Here is an 18,287-nt window from a genome sequence, read left to right as displayed (position 1 = left end):
GCATCAGCTTAATGAAATTGTATATAATCAAATGCACCTGTGCAATCAAAATGAATTTTTCTTTGGTATTTGTCACTTGTGAAAGGACCCTCTCAGTTGATGAACCCCTTGTATACTCATATTGTGAGTTGAGTGTTGGAATGACTTCTTCAGTTTCCCAGTCTAAAATTTGCCCAAGTCCTTTAAGCATAAAGTTGGGAAGAGTTATCGGTCAATAGGATTTGCCCAGGCTGTTATCATTTGTATCTGGTTTTGGTAGGAATCTTACTTTCATTTCTCTCCAGTATCTTGGTGTATAACCAGTGAGGAGGATGACTTTATAAAGTTCTGATATATATCCTACGATGTTGTTCCCAAGTTGTTGCAGTATAATTGGTTTCAGTTAATCAGTTCCTTAGCTTTTGTATGAACCAAAGGAGTTCAAGGATTCCCTGACTTTGTTGCTATCTGTAAGAATCCAATGTTTTCTTCCCAATTAGTGGCTGGGCTAACCTCTTTTCATAGTATTCACGACGAAGTTTTTATTAAAAATTCTAAGGAAAATAAAAAAAGCCCCAGCTACAACTAACAAATGATTAAAACCTAAACAAGGAACGCCGTACACCGAACAATTAATAAAATAAACAAATGCAGCCCCCTTGAAGGGTTCAATACATTATCTTTAACATACTCCCCCTCCCCCGATGACAAAGAGTATGTTTTCATCAAAAAGAGGTTTATGTGATGGAGTTTATTAGATGGACTATGTAGTGTTCTTCCATCTCACGTTCTCCCTTCAGCGCTTCTAAGTAAACCTTCCCATACCAATATTGTCTTTTGAATAGAAGAAATAGTCCAATCATGAAATGTTTTCTCATCTGAAATAAGCACGATGTCTCCAACAGACATATTTTATGATTTAATTTTCCTTTTAGATCTGCTTTGCTGGTCTAATAAGTATTCCCTCTTCCATCGATCCTTATCGATCTAGAGAACATTACCCACTTTCTCCGTCTCGAATGGGGTGCATAAGACAGCTCCACCAAATGCTTCTGGAAAATCCATCACATTAAACGCAGTCATGCTCACCGAGGGCGTGATAGCTATCTCTTGAGCTTTTGTTGATAAATGAGTTAGGGCCTATTGTTCGTAACAGCCTCAATCTGTACTAGTGCTGTCATCATTTTCTCAAAATTCAGACTTGCCAGTCTAAAATGACGATTCAAAAAAAGTCTTTGTGAATTTATAAGGGCTTCACAAGCTCGTTCTTGATTTGGAGCTCTAGGAGGTATAAACTTCCACTTCCATTTTCTGAGCCCTCGGTTTCACCTATGTTCTCTGGTCAGTTATACATTGATGAAATTTATATTGCGACAATTGGTGTCCATTAATAATCCAATACTTTCTTATTATCATGGACAAGACACACTACGGTCCGGCATGTAATAATCGAGTATGCTCAGAAGTAATAATCCTGGACGCATGCAATGATTCTTTTGGTATTACTAGAGGATGTTTTTCTTCATTTGATAAAAATACAACATTCCTCAATCTTAAATCAACTTTCAAGATAAGGGGTAAAAGCAGCAACCTTGCATTTAATATCCAACTCTTAATCTGATTACAGCTTCTTAATAATATCTCCCATATAATATATATATAACAGATCTGTTCACAACGTATCAAACATCTAGAATATAATTCGATTTCCTCAAAATACAATGCTTAATTAAAAATGCTCTTTCTTCATTTTAACCAAAAAATAAAACGTCTTATCTAAGCAATCTTTCCTTTCTGTCTAATTCAATCTTGTCATCCTGGTTTATCTCTCACAGAGAAATCTCCCATTTATGTGAAGGCAGAACTAACCACGTGGGTCTCTTCATTCAGATCTTGTATCGGACAAATTCTTTAGGTTGTACACCTCGACAGCTCGACTAAATTCTTAACTAACACTTTAAATAGCAATATCAGTTCGATTTTCTTGTCCAGAAATATATTTCCAACATTTTGGATTAATTCTTTCCCCAATATTTTGATCCCTATTGGCAATGTATATATTCCATCGATTTAACCCAATGCAAAACTGTTATTGATTCCGTCCAAGTACGAACAGGGTTTACATGTAAGGGAGTAATGGACACAAAATGAAAAATGAATTTTGAAGCCATGACAGCAGCTTCTAGTTACTTCGTGGAATACACATAATCTTTAAAGGTTTCACCCTTGTTCTACTAGTTAATAAATTTACGAATACGGACCCATCTTCTCTTAAAATACATAAATAAAGCACAGCAGCCTATCCCTTCTGAGAGGCAATAGAAGAATGTGCTAAATGTTCCAAATACTTGGCGTGTATGTCTGTATTTTTTTGAGATCTCCATTTGCTTCTTCTCTCCAAAAAATTGCAAAAGATTCCTCTGATCCACAGGAACACAAACTCTATTGACCATATTTTCATAGCTTCTTCATAACTTTCGTCAGATATTGAAAGCTTTATTATCTTGTAGGTAGCACCACATAGAACGAAACGTGTCGTTTCAAGCTGAAAACTTAACTAAATCTCCATCAAATTTAGAGAGTTCTAACTTAGTAATATAAGGTAAACTATTCTGTTTCACTGTTGTCCCATTACAATTCAATTAGTTAAATTTGACATTATTATTTTCTATTTTATATTAAGCTAATTTACATGCTTATTAATTGCACGAAATTTCCTTTGAATACTTTTTATTTCTTAAATAACTCCAAATTACCATTTCGATCCACAGACGAATAAACTGAAGCACATATATGCATCAAATTGCATCAAAATTTTAATTCAAATAAAAATCAATTTAACAAATAAATACCAAAGTTATGTGCTTTATAATTATTACTTATCTTAAAATTAAATTAAAATAAAATAAACTGATGAAGTGTGCATCATCATTAATTAATTTAAAAATAAGATTTACCCATTAATTATTTATTCGATATATTATGTGGTCCTCTTTTACCTTAAAAAGCACCGCCTACCGTTCTTTATTCAAATACATGATCCAATCACCTTCTAAATAAGGAAGAAAAGAAAATAAATTTATTTTGACAATTTTTTAAAACAAATGTCAACCAATATCCTATGCAGTGCTTTCATATACTTGAAACAAAAATGTACAAGAAATTCTGTAAAATGCAAAAGAAAAAGCCCAAGAAAAACTTTCATTTTGTAAAAGCGCAAATAATCCCATAAAAGGTGTAATATTTATATTATTATTATTATATGAATATAATTAATTATCTATAAATTAATATATGTATATCGAACTATGGTAATTAGTGAGTACAAATATTATGGAGAAATAGAGTATTGTTGATTATTTTCCATAGTCGAATATTTCGAGTTTTGATCGATGAGGATTGAGAAAGATTATTTCTTTAACCTTTTTCGAAAAAAAGGAACAATGACTCTAAATCCTCTAAATGTTGCAACAAAATATTCTTCAGAAACACTTTGTATGTCATAAAAGAAGAAAGTTTGAGTTACATAGGTAATTGTTTTATGTCCCAACGTAAAAAAAGTCAGAAAAGCACAATCACAATCTAAAAGCAAAAAAAAAAAAGTTGAGACTTTGTTGAAAAGTGTATTTTTAAAACATCTAATAACACACATCTATGGAAAAATGTCCCAAACCACCTTAGTGATTGTGCACCTCAAACCAGAATCCGATATTCAAGACTCAATTCAGTATTCTCTGATCATGTAGCTTTATGTTAAAATTATTATTTGGTTTTAGGTATGTGCTATATTATGATTAAAGATGAGATGTGTGTAAAAAAACTAAATCTATATATATAGCAATTAGAAAAGAAAAAAAGGCCTAACATGTGCTTTTCTTCTTTTTGACTCATTATTTAATCAGTTATGAGTGTGTTTACATCTCCTTCTAAAATAAGAATTCTAACCTATCTTGGGCGTAAATTGATTAAAAAATTCATTATAAAATAAATGTATATCAGTTAATATATATTTATAGGTAATTAATTCTTTTTCTTCTCCCAAAATCATAAAACCGACAGTTGATATTCATAAGGATCTTAATTCAGTAATACCATATGACTTGCTCCCGCCTTTACTTAGAGCTCTTACAAAAATCCCAAACCTAGTTATATTGTAACTTACTCTACATATATTAAAACAGTTTTTTTGTACATTTCGCGCAAATATGGAAGGAATGATATCGGTGCTCACAAAAAAAAATCTATAAAATAAAAACCCTCTTAATATTTAAAAAAAAGTTTATTAGATAAAACAATCATTACCCAAAGCTCTAAGTAGGGGTATAACTCAAAATACCTGATGAGTTGTTTTTTATTGTGTGCGTCACAATTTCCATTTTTTTTCTTTGTTATTATCTTCCCAACAAAAGAGAATAGAGAGAAAGTTGAGAGTCAGCAACATGTTGAAAAAAAGTAAGGCATTTACGAGGAACAAGTATAGCTGCTAACAAGAGCGAAGCAACAAGATTGAATTTATGTTTTATCTCTGCAAATTATTCCCTGGGTGAGTTATTACATTCTCGTCTCTAACATTAAAAAAATTACCGTCGTTAATTTTTATATGACTGCAATTAATTCTTCTTAATTAAAATATGCCCAATATTTTAAATCGAACAATTTATATTCGTAAATAATATGTACTTGGAGTTCAACTTTGTAGTTACATAATTCGTATTGAGTTCGATGAGTATATATAAAGGTAATAATTAATTAGGAAGATGTAATTATGGTTTTTTAATAAATTAAATTTTGTACTTTTTTTTAATTTCAAATATTTGAGCATTTTTTAGAGTTAGAAAAAAAATCAAAAAAGTACTTAAAAAATAGAATTATTACTTTTTAAATCTAATTTTAATTTCTAAAATTCGTTTCTATTTTATGTGCATAAGATAATTCAAATCTAAGAAAAAGTATTTTCGATTAAACTTTTTTTTTTTTATGGGTATGTTCATGGATGAATAATGTCTTGGGAATTAATTTGTTTGTAAAAATGAAATCTTTTGAAGTGTGAACAAAGCTGTAGTAAGAAATTTTAATTAGCCCAAAAAGTAAGTGACGTTGTGTTAAAATATTTAATTTAATTTTTTATGTTGTATACGCAAGACCTTGATTATGAATTAGATATTTTATTTTTATTCATAGAAAATTTTGAATGGTGGTGAATATTTTTTTATTGTTAATTTCTTAAGCATACTAGAGGGTGCGCAAGCTATCTATGCTTTACCCTTTATGTTGCTCATTTTTTTAGGTTAGATAGCTGGGTCATTCCACGTCAACCGTACACACTTTTTTTCAATTTACGGCATGATCATCACCGATTTCAATTTTTTTTAGTGAGCTGGATTTTCTATATGAAATAAGTGAGTGTATGAAATGTTAGGGGTTCTTTGACTCACCGTGAGGTCATACCATGAGGGTGTGTACACTTGACGTGGAATAACCCAGCTTGTTCAAACCTGAACAAGTAGGAAAAGAAAATGAAATAAATTGACGAGTTCGTTGAAACGACACGGAGCTTTCTTGGAATCTGCATATTGTGTAACAACATAACATAACTTTGGAACTCAGTGAAATGTTCCTTCGTAATGTTAATAGGGGATTTGAGGCATTTAAAGGTGATTTTGAGGCAACAGCAATGCAAGCTGAGGTCAAAACTCGAAGGGTTTATGTACTGACACCAGAATTCGTGGACATAATCTAGCTAATCGTCAATGAGAACCCAGGAAAGTCCATCTGGGGAATTGCTCGAGAAGTTGGCCCTTCAGAGTCGCTATTCAGGCTCTGAATGTACAAAACCTTCGTTATTACTCATAGGTACAAGATGAGGAAGGTACAATAAAACCTTTTGTCAGGATCATAAGGTCAACATTCAGAACAACAGGTAGTTGGTTTTATGCCCCAAGGATGTGCACGTCGTTATTCAGATAAAGTCCCCAGGCCATGTCGTGGTGTTTGGAATGATTAGTTCCGAAGGCCTCGTCATGCCTTCCCGTGTGTTTCCCCAAGGTTCAGCAATGATGCCTACCTGAACGTTGAAGAGACAAAGGTGAAACCTGGATTGACATGGTTGCCAATGGAGGCCTTACTTGTGGCAGAAGGACTCATCTCCCTGCCGCACCTCGAAAAAAAGTATCACATGGCTCCAGGACAATTTGTACTACTTTTCATCCATACGGAATTTTGGACTCCAAACTCACAGAATCTTAATCAATGGTTCTTTTTTTGTGTGGGACGATAAACCAACCGAAACCTGTGTAACACCTTAGGCGAACCTATCAGTTGGATCAGAAATTTTTTACCAAATGGCGTAGGCCTATTCTCGCTTTCAGCCTTGTATAAACACTTTAATTGAGGCTGGAGGTGATTTTATTGAATAAAATAAATCAAAATCTATCAAGTTTTCAGAATATGGTGTTATTTTTTTAGCTTGATAAATGGTTGGAGAGAAAAGTGTTTTCTGAAAAAAATCTTTTTCGCGGCACAGATAGCTTGCACACCATGTACTTAAAGAAATAACATTTAAAATTTCATGACCGGTTATTTTGCCACCAAAATTTCATCCCCAGTAGTTTGGCGTCTCAGCAAATACACAACATTTTTGTGTTTTCAAATATAGGTTCAAACTTTAACTTTAGTCTTTACTGTTGTATCTCAGGTATAGATCTGAAGAACAAGAAAAATGGATAGTAGTGGAGAAATAAAGAAAGAAAAGTATTTACAAATACCGTGGGGTCCCAGATCCGGGATCATGAGTCTATTTAGAAAGGACTAATTGACTCGTGGTACCTTATTCATAATCATGCTCTTATTTGAGACTTGAAGAAATGTAATAAATTTCACTGATTTAAAAAAAGGAATGTTTCAATATTAAAGACTAATGGTCAAGTACTAACCTATTATACAGGATTTTTAATTAAGAGCGCTTCAACTTTTTTTTATAAATAAAATACAATAGGTTAAAGATGTTGCCAAATTATTTTTTTTCATGACAAATTATAAGGATATACAATTTCTTTATTGTGACAACTACTAGCACATTTACAGAAGTCCAATCACTGAACCCAATTTTCCATTTCTTTTTCCTATAAATTGACTGATATTGTAACCATTTTATATTCGATATTTTCTCTGAGCTCTTTTGCTGTCGCCGACGTATTAGTGTAGACCTTGTGAATTTACATGATTTCAAATAAAATAATTTAAAGGGGTTAAATTGCACGATGGAGGGGCCAATCAACTGGTCCATTTCTCGAAATAATACGCTCAACAAATTAGCTTTCCAATAAATCGATTGTAAAGCGTGGTATGTGACAAGTGGCACCATATTGTTGAAACTACATGGTTCCCAAGTCCATGCCTTGCAATTGGGGCAAACAAAAATCAGTAATCATTTTGCAATAGCAATTTCGATTTACAGTAACGTGGCGATTATCATCACCAACGAAAAAATTCACAATGTTCCCTCCAGCATGAAGTCCACACCAAACAGTAATTTTTTCGGGATGCAATGATGTTTTGTGAAGCACTTGCAGATTACTGCCTGACCAATTACGCATATTTTTCTTATTAACAAACCCTGGAGCCAAAAATGACCTTAATCACTGAAGATGATTTTGCAGTGAAAATTAGCATCAGCATTGAATGGTTATTTTGATAATAAACTTGGATAATTGGCAGTCGTTGATGAAGTGTATATCACTCTATGATAAAATCTGAACTAATGAAGCTTCTAAAGGTCGCAGGAAGAAAAAAAAATGTGTCGTTGTTTTTTCCTAACTCTTTATGACCCAATGTGCCAAATTTGGCACATTTGGAAAATTACTTATAAATCAAATAACTGTGTATGCATCTGTTAGAAACTTATCATACAGGTTAAGTATACGTTTGGAGCAATAGTGACACTGTGTATTGCGCAAAAAAACGTATGATATTTCAGTAACATCTAAAAATCAATAGGTGTGTGCGTGTATTGATTGCTCCTCATCCGTTATAACAATTTTGTGCTATGAATCATATGAGCTATGTACTTCTGTAATCATTAGTTTGAATTTTACCGACTAATAAATACATATTATGACATTTTGCATTTGTATGCCCAATGTGACATATTTGACCATATAATTATGCATGTCCGTGTGCCTGATGTATATAATTTGGAGCATATCAATTAAATACATGTTAATATCAAAACATTTTATTTTTATGCTAAACATGGGTTAGTTATACGGAATATACTTTATAAAAACTTGAAAAAGACGGCGAATATGTCATGCAGCAAAATTTCCAAGAGGTGAAATTATCAGAGCTGGATAGGTAAGCTGCAAAATTACCAGCAGGGAAATGTTCGTGGAAAATTACCAACAACCTTGAAATTTGACAAGAATTTTATAAATTCATTTTTATAAAAAATGATTATTTAAACTGTCAAATATACCTTCTTTTTTGATCTATACTTTCCTAAGATTAGTTTCGTAAATTCTACATAAATTAGGCAAAAAATAAATGACATTTTTAAAAACTAGACTGATTTGCTCAATTTTTTACTAAAACAAAAGTAGATTTCTTTGCCAGGGAAAGGAGATATAAGAAAATTAATATATTTAGTTAAAAAATCTACTAGGATATATATAAAAAACTAAGAACTAAATAATTTAGTAATAATTTTTCCTAAAATATTAAAAAAAAAAATCAAAAAAAATTGATGATATCCTTATTCGATACAGAATATACGTCATTATAAAATGACGTATATTTAGTTTTTGGCTGGTGTACATAAAAAAATAAAAAATAATTGTATATCCCTTATGAAATTATTCATGTATAATATGTTATAAAAGTGTTTGGGGTTACTAAAACCTCTGATAATTTTACAATTTTTTTTGTTGAAGATCTATATCAAATTTCTTGTTTACCACTGTTTACTTACTTTTGCCTATTTAAAGGGGCTTTATTGATTCTTAATTTATGTCATCAAATCCTTTAAAAAGTACCAAAATTTAAGTTTTCCTTAAGATAATCTATTTAAAATACCTAATTCAATTTACCAATTAAGTTCGTTCGAGTAAAAACATAAGTATTTTCACTGTTGTACATATTTGGACAAGAAAAATGGCTGAAAATAGTTAGATGTTCTTAAGTATTGAATTTATCATATATTTATATGAACCTTGAATCACCAACAACCGAGGGGCAAAATGATCATTGTTCCTAACTTTTATTTGTAAATAATTTTTTATGTTTACTTATGTTCGGCATTCAATTATTAGCATGTATTTAGTGAGTGGTTTTTTGTTAAGGGTTTTAATAACAGCAGGTCGATTTCAATCAATTACATTTCAAAAGCTCTGCATGTTTTAGATATTTATATGCTAACAAAGAGGATTGAAATATTTGGAGGGCGAACTATGCATATTTAATATACCTAGAGACAAAAAAAATAATTTTTTAATAAAAAAAAAAAAAAGATTGAATAGTACATAATTTTAATGTGACTCAATTTTTATTAATCATCCCCTTTCTTTTTTTAATTAATTCAATATGATCAATACAACGGCTTTGATGCCTGATTTGGCAATACCAGACACGACACGAAAGCTTTGGGCCCGATAAATTGTTTTAAATTTATATTTTTTTAAATATCATAATTAGATTTATTGGTAATAACACTCCATACGTAATTGTTGATACTTTTGATTCAAGAATTCCCCCTTCTTAAATTTAGCCACTAATTGATTTTTTTTGACAATTCTGGTAAAAGGAGCAAACCATAACTAAACATGTTCAATAATAGCTCAGACATTGTGTTGAGTGAATAAAAGAAACTGTTACATTTAGTGTACCGTTCGGAATTTAAAGAAAACTGTCTTAGTATGCTTTTCACTGGGTTTTATATGATATTCCCCGTAGTATTGGTCTAGCGACCCCCTTTGGGATCAAGGCCCACAGGTTGGAAACCACTTTTATAATCATATTAATGTAAAAAAAACACAAAAAAAACACATTTATTTGGGCATATAACACTCAATCAATTAATGCATAGTCGATATTCTCTAATTAAAAACAAATAAAAGTTCTTGTATATTTAAAAAATAAAAAATGTGGTTAAAAAAATCGGTCAAAATCGAAGATTTGTGAGTTTGGTTAGAAGTTGAGAATTTTTTTTTTATTCAAGGTAACTAAATGACTGTTTTTACTCATGTTTATAAAAAATGAAGGATTTTCCCCATATAACATTTTCGACACTGTAAGGTCATAAGTAAGAAATGTATATTTTTTTCTTCTGTTTAACGATTCATTCACTAAACTAGTCAACAAAATTTTATTTTGTTTTTGTTGTTGGATTCAGATGGTGATAATTCCTTGGTGCCTTGTTTGTACGATAGAAACTACTCCATGCCAAACTCTCGGAGCTTCTGGTGCGTCTTTAAAGACGTGTGTGGCCTGGGGTTGTCTTGATGCAATACAACATCCTTTCTATTGCCTAATTCTAGCTACTTCTCTCTCGACTGCTTAAATCTATTCAGTTGTTGACAATATAAGTCTAAATTGAGTGTTTTGCCCATGGGAGCAGCTCATAGTGGATGATTCCTTTCCAATCCCACCAAACACAAAGTATAGCCTTCTTGGCCGTTAATCCAGGTTTTGGGATTGTTTGACCACCTTTACTGTGCTTTGACTACGATGTGCTTCAAAAATGGATCGATTTTGTTACGTTTCAGCAAAGAGTCGCAAACATCAATTCGATCCAAAAGATCCTTTTACGTTAATTCGTGAGGAATCCATACATCGAGGTTCTTCTTTAGACCAGGCTTATGCAAATGATTCCGAACAGTTCTCTTGTTAATCTTTAGTTCCTTGGCAATGGAATAAGTGCTATCATCTTCGACATCCATATTACCAGAGCAAAATTATTGGAATCACCGCTTTGCTATTGCATTCGATACTGTATTGGGTTGATTTATAGCACTTTTTTTCTTTGGCCACCTCCTCGGCCTTCCCATATTGATACTGAAGAAGGTATCAAATTATTTCTTTTTTTACTTCCGTTTTGGAATACTGTAACACACATGCCACCTTCACCGAACACAAAACTGTACATGAATTTTATTTGAAGTAAACATTTAACCTTTAAAAATTATTGCACCTTTTTTTATACTATGCAATATCTTGAGATATAGCTGACTAAACACATCTAGCAAAAAATGCTCAGAACTTTTTATTCAACCTATATCATGCATATATTTTCAATTGTATCCATGCTTTTTAGGGTAAGAATTGATTCAATAAAAATTTTGAGTACCATTTTTATGAATAGTAGAATAATCCACACAAAGGTTCCTAAGTGAAACCGAACTATATGTTAGGAGTACAAAAACCCATCCCTGGCAATGTCACTTAAGTAATTTCAAAACAAATGATATGTTGCGTCTCAAGCCTTGAATCTTATTCAAGTGAGAATGCTTTCACTTCGAGTCGCATTTCTTTTCATTTCGATTATCAGAAGAGTATGAAATTGTAATTTTATACCACTAAAGAATGGGTCGTGTTGGATTCTCTATCGCAAGAAATACTTATTTACTAATAACTCATTGCAAATTAATTAAGTTTCAGCATTGTTTTCACAAAATATTAATTGAGATAAAGGTAAATAGCCCCAAGCTTTTTTCTAACAAGATCAATTTATATTTTCTTAACGATAAACTCAATTAGCAAGTAGTTCAAAATCTTAGTTACGTATTGATACCTATACTCCTAAGTAATTTTTTACTACTGTTGTTTTTAATTTTGCATCCAAAATATTCATATATTTTTTAAATATTCTAATATTGATCTTGTAAGTTTAGCAAGGTTATAGTTTAAAAATAATTTATACCATACAAATATAGTGTTTGTATATGAAATCATTGTTCGTAAAAGTATGTATCTAAAGATATTTGATTGTTCTATCCTTTTAACAAGTAAGAACACCATATTAATTACTCCCCATTCTGTCAATCAATGAGTTAAATAATAGACAATAACAAAATATCTATATATAACCATATATAGTAATAGTAGAGTGGGGATAGTTCTAAGGCTTCAAGAATCCTCACTTTTTCAATGACAAATTGTATTGTAATTTACTCTATTGGAACACAAAAATAAGATGCTTTAATTTTGAATTGTTAACGTTATATCGATATTTCATAATATCCATTATATTTAAATTAAACACTTCTAATAACTACATTTGAGTTTGTTTAAAAAAGGTTTTAGGTTTGAAGTTTCCTCAGTCCGACATTCATATTCATCAGGAGAACATTGTGTCACGACATTTTTAATTTTCTATGGTTTCATCTTTTTTTTCTGTCTTGGCTACAAAATATATTTAAAATTGGTAATTTGAACCCCATCACGATAGGTTTTCTACCCCATATAGTTGTTTTTTATTATATATTTTTGAGTTAATATATGACATTTTGTGCATACAAAGGGATGTTTGTCTGCATCCTCTGAAGTAGAGTCGACCTCCAGCACTCCACATACACAGTAGAATTGACCTTTCCCCCTTCTAATAGAAGAATAATGGAATGAACTTTCCTGTGTTGTGGTGACGCCCAAGACCATGATGGAGCTGGAGTTCTTTGAGTTGTACACATAGCGGGCATTGTTCTTGGAAGTGGAGAGCCATCTGTCATTTTGATAGGTCCTTTTGTGTTCAATAGTGAATCTTTTCTCGCCTGACAAAAAGATGGTGTGACCTGCATTGGACGTCCAGAGCCTAGAAGCAGAGTCTTGCAGTGGGCCAACCTGACCTCCTTCTGTTTCTCAGTCACAAACAACTTATAGAGGGCCATACCAAGCTCCCGTACTTGCATTTTTGATGGTGCTGCGAGCCCCACCCTTGCTCCCGGCCAGTGTTGTCAGATTCAAGGATGGATCAGTGGCCTCGGTTCTCTTCAGGCCCAGTGACTTTACGATCACTTCTGGCACTGTGTGGGGATCTTTCCACTTTTTCCTCATTTTTGAAGCTGATATCATAGACAGTGCTCCTGGTGTTTCCCGTGAGCTTGATGATAGTTTCTAATCCATGACCTGCATGAGCGAGTTCGATGACAGTGGATCTTTTGGTTTGTTCCATGACTCTAAGTATTTATTTTAATAAAAAACCGGTAGAATGTTATACACTAGACTACAACCTCTTAATTGAGAAACTCTGATGTGAACTCAGTGCAAGATACCCGTGTTATTATCAATTGCATTTTGTCCTGATTTATCTAAGCAATCCTGGAACCGGATATTCGATATCAAGATCCAAATAACTTAATATCTATTTCGTTATATTTTAAAAGTAGTTATTTCAGATACATAATAATGATAAGTACTTTCTAATTGTCAGATCTTTTCATACCTTTATGTACACAAAAAAAAACTTTACTGAAAAACTTGCTTTTTGCAATCACTTTAAAATGAAATTACAGAACTTACAAAAAAAAAAAAATAATATCTATACAAATTCCATTTTCTGATTGACAAAACAAGGTTTAAAAAATTATCTTTTTTTTCTACTGCGCCAGGCAAACATGATGTAAAGAACTTAACTTTAAATTATCTTCATCCTTGCGTTTATTGTCTGACGGTGCAAGGTAGATGTAGTCCTTTCTCTTGAATTTGGAAGATTTATATTTATTACGTCACAATACTGGGCCTGCTTTTTTCATTCATTTTTTTTGGAAAAAAGTATCTCTGATATACCTGATCTCTAGGCATTCTGAATATAGTAAGCCCTAAAAACATTTCAATCCTCAACGTTAGCATATAATTAGATAAATATTCCAAACTTTTGGAGGATAATTTATAGAAATCTACGAGATACTGTTAAAACGCTGAGGAAAAATAACTATATAAGAACATGTTAGCAATTGGATGCCGAACACGAGAATACGTTTAGTTAAGTTTGTAGAGGTGACAAGGATCACTGGGTTAAAATGGAATGACCATCAAGGCGTAGGTTGGTACCTGGAGAGAAGAATTTCATTCATGTACGATAAAACTAATATTGAAAATTTGTTGTAAAAGTCCTTGTTTGGCTCACAATAGAATTAAGGATCGACATCGGAGTATTTTTTGCTGATGTCTTTATTGATTTGCATCTCCCCCTCTCCCTTGTAGCTCATTTATTGGAAGATTTCTTCAAATTTCTTCAAATTGTTAGGGTAACCATGTTGATTTTAAGTTTCTTTTTTTAATATGCTCAAAATGCTATTGATTAGTTATATAGGTTATAGATGTAGTGACGTGGGGGGAGAGATCATAGGGCAATAGTTCCATCTAAAAATTTATTTCTACAGCCTTGGGTAATAATTCTAATTTTAAACAAAAAGACCAGTTATTAAAGATTAAAAGGTATTCATTTGACTTAAAAAACAAGTGGTAAACTGTAGTGCTATTCTTTTTCAATCAAACCCATAAGAAATGCATATATTTTTAGATTTCAATTGTATTTTTGGAGTGGGGCGGTCCCCAAATAAATATAAAACATATTTTAATGCACGTAAATCACTAAAAATGTTCAAACCTATGTTCATATAATAATGGTTCAAAATAAAATTCAAAAGGCAAATTCTCGAAAAACAGATTAGATACCAAAAAACATTTACAGATTTGTAATTAGCGCGTCAGTGTGGGTAATAGAGTTAAGTATATAGTTTCATAATATTTTTGAAAACATAAATTTGGTTAACTGTTTAATTAAAAAAAAAATGGAAACTTTTTATTAATGTTAAGACACTTTGTACTAACATGCAACATCTTAAACCATTATCACCTTTTGAACTTTATGTATAGATGTAATTTCTTTTTAGTACAGTTTTGTTACAACTTATGCAAATTTATTATAAGCGATAGTGTATTATATTACTGACATTAAAATACAAACAATTTCGTAATTGTTTTTTTTTATACTTTATAAAATATACCTACAATAAAATTATCCTCTTTACTTAGTAGGCGGCTATCTCCAAAAGTGTCTACTTTAATGTATATACGAGTATCAGACTATCAAAAGGGTTCAAAGATAATGTAATATGGATATAGTTGCAAATGTTAAGCATTTTTTAAGTGCAATTTTTGTTGTTGTTGGCAATAAGAGAAGTGTATTTTGCTTCCCAAAGCTGTTGTTTTCATTTTCATTTCATTTTAGAGGATAGGACATTAACGGAAAAACCCGTTCATGTGATCATAAATGACGAAAAATAAAACTAAAGATTTCTTATGGAGTGATAAGTTGAGAGGTATATAACATATCCTGAATACCGGGAGCGGATTTTTCGAGTTGATGATATTAACTTAATTTTTTATTTTGGAAGCTGTTGTCATTATTATTTAATTCTTGAAAACTAATTATCTAAGTATAAAGAAATAACTAGTTTGAGTGCTCATAAAAGACAAATAATAATTTTAAGGAATAGTAAGGGAGTTGTTATACGTACAAGTCCTTCTGGGACTGTGAATGGAATTGAGGATCGAAATACATCAGAGTAATTCCAGACTATATACGGAGTGGGATTTGCGTTTATTTCCTTTTTCTAATGGCTGCTTGTGCTGATTTAATAACACGTCATGACAGCTAAGATGCTCTTCTCCCATACATTCCTCAAATTTCTCGGGGTGACCACGTTATTTTTCAGTTTTTATTTTTACATACTGGTGGGACATATATCATACATTATTGATTATGAGGTGTAGTCCTTCTTGGAATTTGAGTAAAATAGGTGATTGAAAACAGAGTGAGTCATTCCTGTCAATGTCTTTGCTAGGTACGTTACAGGATTAGTGATTATTGTTTTGCACGCATAGTTACTTGTAGATAGTCTAATAAAACGTAATTAAATTGAAGCTCCTCTCTTCCCAAATATTTTTCAAATTTTTGGGTTAATCATGCCATTTTTTTTGTTTCTTTTTATAAATACAGGCTGTGCTTAGAACTTACGGCTCTAAATATCGATTATTTGTAATCACATATTTTGCAAAGGATTAGATTGCTAAAATGAGCTGATATCTTTATATTAACTTTAAATTAAATGCTGTAAAAATATACATATATATTGATTTTTTTTTTTAAACAGATAAGGCTGCTTATCATAATATTATTAAATATTAGCATAAGATGTACATATAAGGATATTTAGATCAAAATACGTCCAATATAAATACAGTAAGTCCTGGAGTTCAACAGTACGCAAAATATTTGGAGTTTGGCGCAAAATGACTATCAAACATTGCTTATGAGTTGTGTATAAGCATGAGTTTATAATTTATGGATAATCGCATACCATGCAAGTTTAATTGTACATGTTATAATTTTTATAAAAATTAACCAGGAATGCATATTTAATGAGTGAAGAGATGAATTTTTTTAATTATTGAAATTTATTTATATTGTTCTTAGACCCAGTCTCATGTAGCCTTCATGTTAAATTCACCTTCTTTGCTTGCAATGTTTCAAAATTAAACAAGAAATTAATGAAACAAAATCATCTATTGAAATATTTGTTATAAAGTATGTCCCCTCAAAAACTTTTCAGTAAATGTTTAAAGGATGTGATTATGTCCTGTCCCTCGAAATATTATACACTAGTTGGAAATCCAGCCATTCTTTTTCTCATTTGTTCAACAAAGCAGGGATACATTTTTCGATTTAATGATGAATAACATAGCATCTTATAAAAAAAATGTAGGAACAAATATTAAAAAGAGGACCATAAACACCACAAAAAGAAGAATAGTCAAACTTAATGGAGTTGTTGAGTATCCTTCAAATATTCGTCGTTATCGTTAGCATTATTTCGAATTTGAAAATAAATATTAATTGATTCTCAGCACTTGAGTTTGATTCAACACTGAAAAAATAACTACATATGTAATACTAAAAGTAACATCCTACGGCTCTGCTCGGAGTTTTTTTGCTGTATACTTGTTTTTATTTTGTGGTTCTATTGATTCCTTTAGACTAAGATTATTATTTAGCTCTGACTATATTTCCCATAAATTGTTGTTAATAAAAGACAACGTTGCGATAAAAAATTTATGGTAGAGAAGGGTAAATTCGTTTTCAGTTATTTCTTCTGTAGAAAATAAATTTGAAACTCTAACAACATCGCTTCCCAGTACTTCTTCATGAACGAATTATTGTCTAGTTTTGAGGTTCTACTATCTATATAATACTTTCCTTTCTTGAGACGTCCCTCGTATTGTGGCATTGCCGATCTTTGAAGTTAAAAAACAAAGTTTTACACGTATTTATGCCCGTCAACACAAAAATAAGCAATGAGCGTTGCCTACCTTTGTATTTTTTACGACCTATCGTCTATTTCTATCAATAAATGATTCTTATTTACTGTTTGGAAGCACCTCAAATTCAACTTAAAGTAGAAAAAATTGATTTAAAATTCGTATCCGGGCCAGTATAAGTTTGTTAAATAATAATAAAAAGTTCTAACCTATAATGCTCAGTAATTTTGCCTTAAGCTATTTTACCTCTGGACATTTTGATTTAAACCATTTCGCCTCAAGGATATTACACCTTAGTATATAAATGAATAACGTTTATACGTAGTTATTGTCTAATTTTCATTAAAATTGTGTTTCCCTTTGAATATTTAAATCAAAATATGCAATCAGAAGCGTCTACAGGATTATGTACATATATATTTTTTTTAGGGTAGAGCTTACTTAGTTTTTGGAAAATTTCTGAAAAAAAAAATTAATAACTACAATTTTTTGGAAAAAAAAAATTGAAAAACTACATTTTTCTAATAAAATTTCAAAAATTAATTTTTTTGAATATTTTTTTAGAAATCAATAGCTATTCAGAGATAATAATATTTTTCAAAAGAAATTCAAAATCCAGAGCTGTTTACAATAAATGATATTTTTTGGCAAAAAATTTAATTACAAATATTAAATTTTGTGGAAAAAAAATATGAAAACCATAAATATTCTCAAAAAATTAAATTTTTAGAAAGAAACACTCTTAAATTAAATTTAAAATATAAAAAATCAATTATTAAATTATTTCCATAAATAATTCAAAAATCCAGGTTTATTCTCAAAAATTTAATTTTTGAGAAAAAAATTTAAAAAAACTAGAGTTGTTGACAAAAAATGAATTTTTTGGAAAAAAAATTTCCAAAATTCAATTGTAAATAAACAATTTTTTGGAAAAAAATTTCAAATATTAATTTTTTCGGGGAACATATCAAAAATTCATAGCTATTCACAGACATTAA

Source organism: Lepeophtheirus salmonis, chromosome 6 (assembly GCF_016086655.4).
Source record: "Lepeophtheirus salmonis chromosome 6, UVic_Lsal_1.4, whole genome shotgun sequence".
In the NCBI taxonomy this organism is placed as follows: Eukaryota; Metazoa; Arthropoda; class Copepoda; order Siphonostomatoida; family Caligidae; genus Lepeophtheirus; species Lepeophtheirus salmonis.
Note: the sequence above shows the minus strand (reverse complement) of the source record.